General features: G+C 47.7%; 1 non-coding gene across 1 annotated transcript; it reads left to right on the top strand.

Moving 5' to 3' along the window:
- The first annotated feature begins 5,342 nt into the window (after positions 1–5,342).
- Positions 5,343–5,446, top strand: LOC146857285 (small nucleolar RNA SNORD46). Its single transcript, XR_014980343.1, has one exon. It is a non-coding gene; the product is annotated as a small nucleolar RNA SNORD46 (small nucleolar RNA).
- Positions 5,447–11,076: the final 5,630 nt, after the last annotated feature.

Genomic DNA, 11,076 nt, shown 5'->3' with positions numbered 1-11,076 from the left:
GATGTGTCACACATTTGCCATAAATTCAGAATGTTAGCACTCTAGTTGCTGATTAGGTCACTGTAGTAAAGCTACTGCTCACCAGGGAAGTCTGCTGCTGGTATTGAAAGTGCATGTTTCAGTCTGCATGTCAGAATTCTTTAATGAAATAGAAGAGGATTTGAGAAGTCACTCAAAATGTGCCCTAATTTTTCTTTCTGCAGCACTAATCATACATTCTATGGCAAAATGAATCCTCTCATTTTGTTCCTTTGGTTTTTTAAGATTGACATTACCAGGGGGCACGACGGCACATCCACTTTGGAAATACTTACTGTTGAACTCGATCAACCAGAATGCTCTGCCCAGTGGGGGGTGGTATTTAAAAGTGTGCAGGTGCGCTTAAGTCACGCTGTTCAACTCCTGGGGCCCGAGCCAGTGATCAAGGGTGAATGGATACCCGAAACGCGTATGGCGAGAAGAACTTAATCTATAAGGGCAATGCTGACAAAGGTGCTTATGGGACACTACAGAATCCTCCACAAGCTGCCAAATAAATGGGTAAGGAAAACTCGATGTGTGTGGCGCCTCATTGCGTGAGCAATTTTCTGGTGGATTTGTGAGCGGTCAGCTCAGACCGCGAGGCTGCCCTGCTGCATATAGTGCGGATTCGTAGCGCTAAGGAAATGAAAGCGCTAAAGAAACAACGAGTCCAGTTTGGCAAGCGGCAAAAGGTGAAGGCTCTGTCTTGGACACGTAAGCAACCCACTGTGGTTTTTTAAGATTGACATTACCAGGGGGCACGACGGTACATCCACTTTGGAAATACTTACTGTTGAACTCGATCAACCAGAATGCTCTGCCCAGTGGGGCGTGGTATTTAAAAGTGTGCAGGTGCGCTTAAGTCACGCTGTTCAACTCCTGGGGCCCGAGCCAGTGATCAAGGGTGAATGGATACCCGAAACGCGTATGGCGAGAAGAACTTAATCTATAAGGGCAATGCTGACAAAGGTGCTTATGGGACACTACAGAATCCTCCACAAGCTGCCAAATAAATGGGTAAGGAAAACTCGATGTGTGTGGCGCCTCATTGCGTGAGCAATTTTCTGGTGGATATATATATATATATATATATATATATATATATTCACTGAAAAAACCATAGGTTTCACACATGTTATAGTTAGCGGAAATTTTACTGATAAAAAACCAATGAAATTCCCCCGTTATAGTTACTGCAGGCAACTATAACTCACGCGACCGCAATCCTCTGCTGATGCTAATACTGTATTTAGACACTTATTTGCCCATGTCTTCTTCCATACATTTTTAGCTATACATATATTACAAATATTTTTTTTTCATAAAGACACATATGTCATCAGCAGAAGATTGCGGTCGCGTGAGTTATAGTTGCCTGCAGTAACTATAACGGGGGAATTTCATTGGTTTTTTATCAGTAAAATTTCCGCTAACTATAACATGTGTGAAACCTATGGTTTTTTCAGTGAATTTGCAAGGTTTTTTAAATGCTAATTCCTAACTATAACGTGTGTGAAACCTATGGTTTTTTCAGTGAATTTGTACGTTTTTTTAAATGCTAAGTTACTTTACGCCATTCGTGGCGTGCGCGCCCAGTTAACGCAGTTCGTTCTGTGCGCGCACGGTGCGCTTCGCGCACCGTGCGCGCACAGTGAGCACGCGGTGCGCTTCGCGCACCGCGCGCCCACTTTACGCAGTTAGTGCCATGCACGCACGGTGGGCACGCGGTGCGCTACACGCACCGCGTGCCCACGTTACGCTAGATGGGCCATGTACACACGATGCGCTTCGCGCACCGTGCGCACATGGAGAACATATGATGCACTTCGTTTTGAAAGGTAATATTTTAATTTTTCGTATGTTTTATAAGCCATGCACAAATGATGCCCTTCGGGCACCATTAGCACACGGGGTGGAGAGAGTGTGGATGATTTTTTTTTTTTTTTTTTAAATATTTTATTTTATCTCAAATGAGATAAGCCATGCACAATTTGTGGCCTTCGGCCACCAATTGCACACGGGGTGGAGAGAGTGTGGATGATTTTTTTTTTAAAATAATTTTTTACCGTACGCGTAATCGGCGAAATTACCGACAAAATAAAAATTCCGTTTTTGGCCTTGGGGGATCTTTGGGGACTCCCTCAACATGCCTATGTGTGTGGGAGCTGTCTAAACAGCCCCTTTACATGTTTTTGGGCTTTAAATTTTAAAAATCACTCTCAGTGCGAGAGAGAAAATGGCGGCCGCCGCTTCCTGGTTTCGGCCGATTCGAATGTTTACTAAGATCTAAGAGCCAATCAGAATCGCGCTCGCGCACGCCACCGTACGCGTACGGTAAGCGTACCGTAAGCGCACCGTAAGCTGGCTCAGATATATATATTGATTTAAAGGCTATTTTCTCAGAATCTACTGAACAGATTTACACCAAACCTACAAAAGGCACTTCCTTGACCTGAGGACTACCTCTCTGCCAAATTTCTAGTAATTCTGTTCAGCCGTTCGGGCTGTAGCCCTGTCTAAAGGTCCTATGGAAAAATGCATGGGAAAAACGCGTTTTGGGACCCCCCTTTTATCTCAGCCCCCGCTTGACGAATCCCCCCGAGACTTTCAGGGTAGGAGCGGAGCGTAGCGCCCCACCTATTTTGAAAAATTCGCGAGGATTCGTCGACCGGCGCAAAAGTTATTCAAAATAGAATGTTGCGGATTTCCTATGGAAACGTGGTCCTAACTATAACTACCTACTGGCGACCGCCAGTAGGTAATTTATATATATATATATATATATATATATATATATATATATATATATATATATATATATATTCACTGAAAAAACCATAGGTTTCAGGTGCGTTATAGTTAGTTGGACATTTCTCTTGTACAAAACCATTGAAATTCCCCCATTATAGTTAGTTCAGCTAACTATAACTCACGCGCCCGCAATGCACTGCTGATGACGTCACATATTACATCACTCATGACATGGTCAGTGACATCACTCATAACATCACTGATGACATCTCAAATGACATCACTGATAAAGCTCCAAGGTTCCCACCTGTGGAAACGCACTCTGACATCCACTGCAGCAACCTTCATGAGGTAAAAGCCTGATGCGTTTCATGCTCATTGCACTCTTCAGAGGCACGACAGTCATTTTGGCATAGAGGCCACACCTCCCACTTTGAAATATGAGCCCTCCAATGGGCGACTTGAAAGAGTCCGCGTTGGTTTGTGCCTCAGTTATGTGCCGCTGTCTGAGACATTTCAAGTCCACCAATGGGCCTCCACTTGCACATCCGGCTTGTCAATCCTCCATGGATGCCTCAACATTGAGACCCTGTGATACTGATACATATACATCTACATATACATATACATATACATATATATATATATATATATACATATACATATATGTACATATATATATATTCACTGAAAAAACCATAGGTTTCACACAAGTTATAGTTAGGTGTACATTTCACTCGTAAAAAACCAATGAAATTCCCCCGTTATAGTTAGTGCAGGCAACTATAACTCACGTGACCGCAATCCTCTGCTGATGCTAATACTGTATTTAGACACTTATTTGCCCATGTCTTCTTCCATTAAATTTTAGCTATACATATATTACAAATATTTTTTTTTCATAAAGACACATATGTCCTCAGCAGAGGATTGCGGTCGCGTGAGTTATAGTTGCCTGCACTAACTATAACGGGGGAATTTCATTGGTTTTTTACGAGTGAAATGTACAGCTAACTATAACTTGTGTGAAACCTATGGTTTTTTCAGTGAATTTGCAAGGTTTTTTAAATGCTAATTCCTAACTATAACGTGTGTGAAACCTATGGTTTTTTCTGTGAATTTGTACGGTTTTTTAAATGCTAAGTTACTTTATGCCATTCGTGGCGTGCGCGCCCAGTTAACGCAGTTCGTTCCGTGCGTGCACGGTGCGCTTCGCGCACTCCGCGCCCACTTTACGCAGTTAGTGCCGTGCACGCACGGTGGTCACGCAGTGCGCTGCGCGTACCGCGTGCCCACGTTATGCGGGATGGACCATGTACGCACGATGCGCTTCGCGCACCGTGCGCACATGGGGGACATATTATGCGCATCGTTGTGAAATATATTCTTTATTAATTTCACAGCTGACACATGCCATGCACAAATGGTGCATGGCGGGCACCATTTGCACACGGGGTGGGGAGAGTGTGGATAATTTTTTTTTTTTTTTAATTTTTACCGTACGCGTACGGTAAGCGTAATCGGCGATTTTTTGAAAAAAAAAATAATATTTTTTTGGCATTGGGGGTTGTTTGGGGACCCCTATATCAATGCTGGGTGGTTATGATCTCAATATACTGCCCCTTTAGACATTTTTTGCCTTCATTTTTGCTGCCCCACTCAGAGTGCGAGAGAGAAAATGGCGGCCGCCGCTTCCTGGTTTCGACCGATTCGAATGTTTACTTAGATCTAACAGCCAATCAGAATCGCGCTCGCGCACGTCACCGTACGCGTACGGTAAGCGCACCGTAAGCGCACCGTAAGCAGGCTCAGATATATATATTGATTTAAAGGCTATTTTCTCAGAATCTACTGAACAGATTTACACCAAACCTACAAAAGGCACTTCCTTGACCTGTAGACTACCTCTCTGCCAAATTTCAAGGAACTCTGTTCAGCCGTTCGGGCTGTAGCTGTGTCTAAAGGTCCTATGGAAAAATGCATGGGAAAAACGCGTTTTGGGACCCCCCTTTTATCTCAGCCCCCGCTTGACGAATCCTCCCGAGACTTTCAGGGTAGGAGCGGAGCGCAGCACCCCACCTATTTTGAAAATTTCGCGAGGATTCCTCGACCGGCGCCAAAGTTATTCAAAATAGAATGTTGCGGTTTTCCTATGGTAAGAGGGTCCTAACTATAACTACCTACTGGCGACCGCCAGTAGGTAATATATATATATATATATATATATATATATATATATATATATATATATATATATATATATATATATATATATATATATATATATATATATATATATATATATATATATATATATATATATATATATATATATATATATATATATATATGTGGTGTTACTAATGTTGAACACTGTGCATTCTCTTCCCGGGTATCTCACAGTACAACTGGCACAAGCACCTCAGAACTGGAGGCAAAAGGAAGCCCTACCACAAGAAAGGGAACTATGAATTGGGGTGCCCTGTTGCCAGCACAAAGGTGGGTGATAGCCATTTGTCAGGGCTTTTTGAAGGAGGGAAGTGGGCTATGTCGGTATTAAACTCAAGGCATTGCATGTGATAAGAACTAATCCTGAGGCAGCTGAATGAGACTGATTTGGTTGCATTTTATCCACCTGTCAATGATAGGGTTGTCATAGTTACTCTGATTGTTTTGCCTAATTTAGTATTATACTCTGTTTTCTGTCTTTGTGTTCTAGATTCTGTTTAGGCTGATCTCTCTACCTCTTCGTAGATTGGGCCTTGACGTATTCACAAAGTAAGAGTCCATGGTGGTAACAAGAAGTATTGTGCCCTTAGGTTGGATTCTTGGAACTTTTCCTGGGGCTCGGAGTGTAAGTAACTAAACCTGGGATTACTCCTGGCAAGTGAGGGTAGCTTGCTAAACAATGATTAGCTGCTGATTTTCAAAGGGCTTTTGTCTGTTAAATGGCTTTTTTGGCAAGTCGCCCCCCCACCTCCCCCACTGGGGCCATTTGTAGTATGGGCCATGAGTTGTTTTTCATATAAGGCCAGCCATAAATATCCATCTGTGCATGGTATCTGACAATTTAATTTGGAGTGGTTCCTGTTGTAGTTGCCAAATGTATCTGTAAACCTATAGCTTTGGGTTCCTGGCATGAATACACAGTCTAAAGCCGTGCTCACATTATATTTAACCATTCTGCCACTGTCAGTTATTTCTGAATCCTGGAGACGCAGTTTGTTCTACCCACAGAGGCGTAGCTTCAGGGGGGTGTTTGGATTGTGATATTTCCACCAATCCATAAATTCAAATTTGGCGTGGTTGTGGCGTCAGGGGACCTGGAGTTGAGTCTGAACTCTGGTTTTTCGTCATGAGACAAGAATAAAAGACAAAACAGTGACATTTACTGTCGACCAGGGAAAGAGACAAGTGTACATCTGGCAGCTGAATTTCAAAATGTGTAAACAAATACCATGAATCAATAAAGCTACCCTGCGTGTCCAAACTGTGATTCTAGGCAAACAGTTTATTTCAGTCTCCTTTTACTTTATTATCACATGAGAGTTCAGGATGTGCACTTTACAAGCACCGCCTTGTGATTGATTTAATAGACTATGGGGCATATTCTCAAGGAGCTATCACTGAGTTAACGGCACTTTAGCGCAGCCAAAGTTGCGATAAATTTATCGCCCCATTCACAAGCCATTGCAAACTGCCGAAACCACCAGTTTCCCTGCGATAGCATCCTCAAAAAACATCGCCACGGATGCCCCCTGCAACTATTGCTAATGAGATGCAGAGTAGGCGTTTCCGAGCAAAAAGCCGCGACAACACCACTCCACAACATTCTCAACGACCAGCCAGATTGGCGATAAGATCACAAAACATGCGATAAGGCATGATAGCAGCAGGAAACTAACACCTGCTCTGACCTGGTGCAAAGTCGGATGACAACCGGCAACAGAAAAGGGAGCCGAGACCTCAGCCACACCTAAAGAACAACAGACGCCGGAGCCACGGATAATGCATCTCGTAGCCCCAACAGGGCCACACACCCCCCGCCACCACAGACAGGACAGCCACCCCCCCCCGGACACCCACCCCCAGACCACCACTGAGGAAGCGCGGACAAAGACCCCCCAGGAAATGCACCAGCCTCACAGACCCAACACCTGACAATGACATTGCCCACTACAGGCTCAAAAGGACAACCATCCATGCACCCTGACCATCATCGCACAACAGGCTGCTGGCTGTGCTGCACCTGTTGGCCACTGGTACCTCCCAACCAACACCCGCCAGAGTCGGAGGAGTCTCACAGCCAGCCACATCCAAGTCCCTCACACCTGTCCTGGATGCCATCATCAGCCAGGTACACCAGTACCTATACGTCAATCACAATGCGCAGGAACCGCTGGAGACCAAGCAAGGAGCATACGCCATAGCTGAATGCACGCATGTGTCGGGGGCAATCAACAGCACACATGTCCCTCTTGTGCCCCCTGCCGACACAGCACACAAGTACCGCAACCGAAAGCACACGCCTCCCATCAATGTGCAGGCAACATCCTAACACCATTGAATCGCCACCAAAGTCGTCGCCGACTACCCAGGCAGTGTGCATGAGACCTACAACTTCTGACAGCCCTACATCAACCAGCGCTTCCAGGATGGTGGCAACAGAAATGCACAGTACGCTGGCAAGTACCAAATGAACACCCCACATGCCTCAACTCCACAACCATGCAACTCACAACTCTGGCAATGCACATGTCACAAATTCACATGCAACATACCAAACAACATGCCCACCCACCAGACACGACTGCACAACTTACCATTGTAACCTGGGATAGCCGTGAACATGAGCCATCAACGTCATGGCAGCCCAGCCACACAATAGCGGAATGTTGAGAGAGGTGGGAACCAGGCATGTGTGAAGGAGGCAAAAGACCCATGAATGGGAAAGTACACAATGCCAAGTGTGGGGGAGATGTGCTGGACAGACTGCAGGATGTAGAACACACCCATATCCATGGCGACATACACCACTGGTGTATGCAGTGTAGTGGACAGTGGACGCAACTACGTCACCCCAGACACTGGGGGTGTTCGCAGAAATGTAGCCTGTTACGTCCCCCCCGTAAGCGTGTGCGGAGTAGGGGTGTGAATAAAAGGACCTAGCCCTGGGAGTGGTTCTCTTCCGGAATGCCCAACATCTCTGCCAGGGCTGCACCTCTCACCCCGCCACGAGGCCGACGCTGTTTTCGTGAGCGGAGTTGCCTGCGATCCTGTGCGCATGCTGTAATCCGGGCCGCTGAACCCCGAACCCGTCAGGCCCGCCCCGCGCAGCCAGGCCACACTGCCCACCTGCAGACACCGGCATGTGTCAAAGAGGGCCCACCACATGCCAGCTCCAAGCCCGAGGCCCGCGACCTTGGCAGCCTTCTCAGACCATCACGGCCTCGCCGACTCAGGCCCGCTTTACTCCTTGCCTCCGGCCTACACTACGGTCAAGTAGGTCACACATTTGGAACTGAGTCTTGGTTATGCAATGGCAGAGAACACGTCATGGCTGAGTCATATCTGTGTTCTCCCTTCTATGTGGGGCCACCAACTCTGTACATAGCATCCAAACAACATCTGTCTTTGGTCCCTTGCTGTCTACTGCCTTCGGCCTACACTGAGTCCGAGTAGGTCACACACTTGAAACTGAGACTTGATTCATGTATGCCAGAGTTCATATCATTGCACGCAGGGAGAGGTGTAAGAGGAAGACGTGGTTCTGTCAGGAGGAGAAAGGATCCTCATTGCGGAGGTGATCAAACACTGCGGACAACTGCTCTGGTGTGACTGGCTGACCGCTGTTTCGGGCCTACACTGTGGTGCAGTAGATCACACATATGGAACTGTGTCTTGATTACATGATGTCTGAGGTTATACATACATGGCAGCCTTACTTCACTGTACACCCTTCCATCAGGTGGCAGCAACTCTGCATGTCATCCCAAAGACACGTGGCTGTGGGCTCATGCGGACCGCTGCCTCCGACCTACACTGCGGTCCAGCAGGCCTCATACCAATACAATCCAGTCAGTAGCAGGCAGGACACGGCATTGCCTCTGACTGAACACCTGCTCAGCTCTGGTGCCACTAAGTCTGGTCCACAACATCCATGGACACTTTCTGGGTGAACTGTGGTGGCGAATGGCTCTATGGCATTGGGATTGTCGTCATCATCATGTCTGTGATACTGACTTTGTGGCGAAAACGAGGCAGTTGCATTCCACTCCTTCATTTGCTGCTTGTACCCTCTGCATCATGCCTTGGAGAACACCTTCCACTGTCTCCCGCAACCCTACGTCTCGTTCACCTTGGACATCGATGAGGATCTGCTCAGCCCGTGTGGCCCGATCTCAGTGCACCATAAGTCACCATCCCTTGCGGGTTTGCCTGTTCTGGCCATAGTGCATCTGGGGCCACTAACTCTGTGCATCGCCTGCCAACCACACATTCCTGTGTGCCCCTGATGACCGCTGCCTCAGTTCTACACTGCGGGCCAGGAGGTCACACCTTGGGAACTGAGTCCTGATACATTCCTGGCAGATTGTATATCATTGCACAGGCCTCACCGCAGACTGCATCCCCTTTCAGCTCTGCTGCCACTAAGTCTGTTCCCCGACATCCATGGAAACTTTCTGATTGAACTTTGGTGGCGACTGAGCCTATGGACTGGGGGTTGTCTTCAACATCATGTCGGTAATACAGACTTTCTAGCAAAAATTAGGTTGTAGCATTCCACTCCTCCATTTGCTGCTTCAGGCTGGCTTCTTCCCTTTGCATCATGCCCTGGAAGACACCCTCCACTGTCCCCTGCAAGCCTCTGCTACATCCACCTTGGACTTCGATGAGGGCCTGCTTAGCACTTCATGTGCCCCTATCTCACTGCACCACAAGTCACCGTCACTTGCGGGTGTGCCTGTGCCAGCCGCAGTGCATCCTGGGCCACCAACTCTGTGCAGTTGAAGTCAGGGACCCTGTCTGCTGAGATATTGGATGTCCTCTGAGATGGTGGCCTTGGGTCCTCAACGCCATGTGTCTGTGGCCCTGCGCTGTCTGCTGCCTCCGACCTCAGCAGCGGTCCACCAGGGCTCACACACCAATTCGAGTCCTGACCGGCCCGGACGTCTCATCACCGCAGGAGGCACATGCCACCACAACCAGGACCACCTCCAGACGACAACAGCCAGAGTCGTAAGTGTCTTACTGCCAGACCATCAGAGTTGGTCTAACTTGTCGTGGATGCCATCATCTGCCTGATACCCTGGTCAGAACTCGAGGTGCCACTGACTCAGAGCACCACGACTCATGGACCATTTCTGATTGGGTTGTGTGCTGTGGGGAGCTCATGCAGCAATGTAACCTCAGGCAGTGTGGGAGACCTGGGACAATGATGAAGAAGATGATGCAGGTGTAACACACCCCACTGCAGCTGCATCAGGTATTTCCCGAAGGGACACAATCCTAGACATTTTCTTCACAAGCTCTGATGCTCCAACATCGGTGCACTGCAACTTACAGGCACATCGGTTTACATGTTGCTTGACCTCAGTACTTGCTCCGGATACCAACATGATGCTCCGCAGTAGTCTCTGTAATGCTGGTGTTTACTGTTTTCGTTTCCATAGTGTTCGCTGTTCAAGTTGTTGTGAGCACCAGCAACTCCGTGCTGGCTGGCTTACACTCACCACACACACATCCAGCACATTGTGCTGTGTACAGAGTGCGCAACCATGTTACCTTTGGCAGTGGGTAAGACCTTGGACATGCAGCTTCATCGTCACCTGCTCAATGCGTGCGAGGAGTGGACTGGGCCGTCGTACGGAGGTCCAGCGTGGGGGTGTGTATGATGATTCCTGGGCTCTGGGAGTGGTTCAGTGCAGGAAATACGCATGTGTCTCTGTCTAGGTGTGGGTCTTCTTTGTGTGGTGTAGGTGGTCCCTGGTGGGACTTGAACACCCACGTGTGTGATCTCGTTCGGGTTCCATGTGCTCTGACCCCACCCGTTCGACCACCTCCTTTTGGCATTCTGACACCTGGCATTGGAATGCGATGTGTGCAGAGGTGGAGTGTTGGTAGAAAGACATGGAGGTGGGTGCTTTCTGCTGTGTGGTCTGTGCAAGGTTGGTGTCTCCTCTATGTGGCTTTGCTGCACTACTCCTGGGGGTGGGTCACCTAAGATGTCCATGGGCTGTTGTAGGGCGTCCGTATCGAAGGTGTGGTGGTCCTCTCCAGCATCACTAATGAGTTGTCTGGTCT

This window comes from Triturus cristatus, chromosome 3_2, assembly GCF_964204655.1.
Source record: "Triturus cristatus chromosome 3_2, aTriCri1.1, whole genome shotgun sequence".
NCBI lineage: Eukaryota > Metazoa > Chordata > Amphibia > Caudata > Salamandridae > Triturus > Triturus cristatus.
This window is presented reverse-complemented; position numbering and strand designations above follow the sequence as displayed.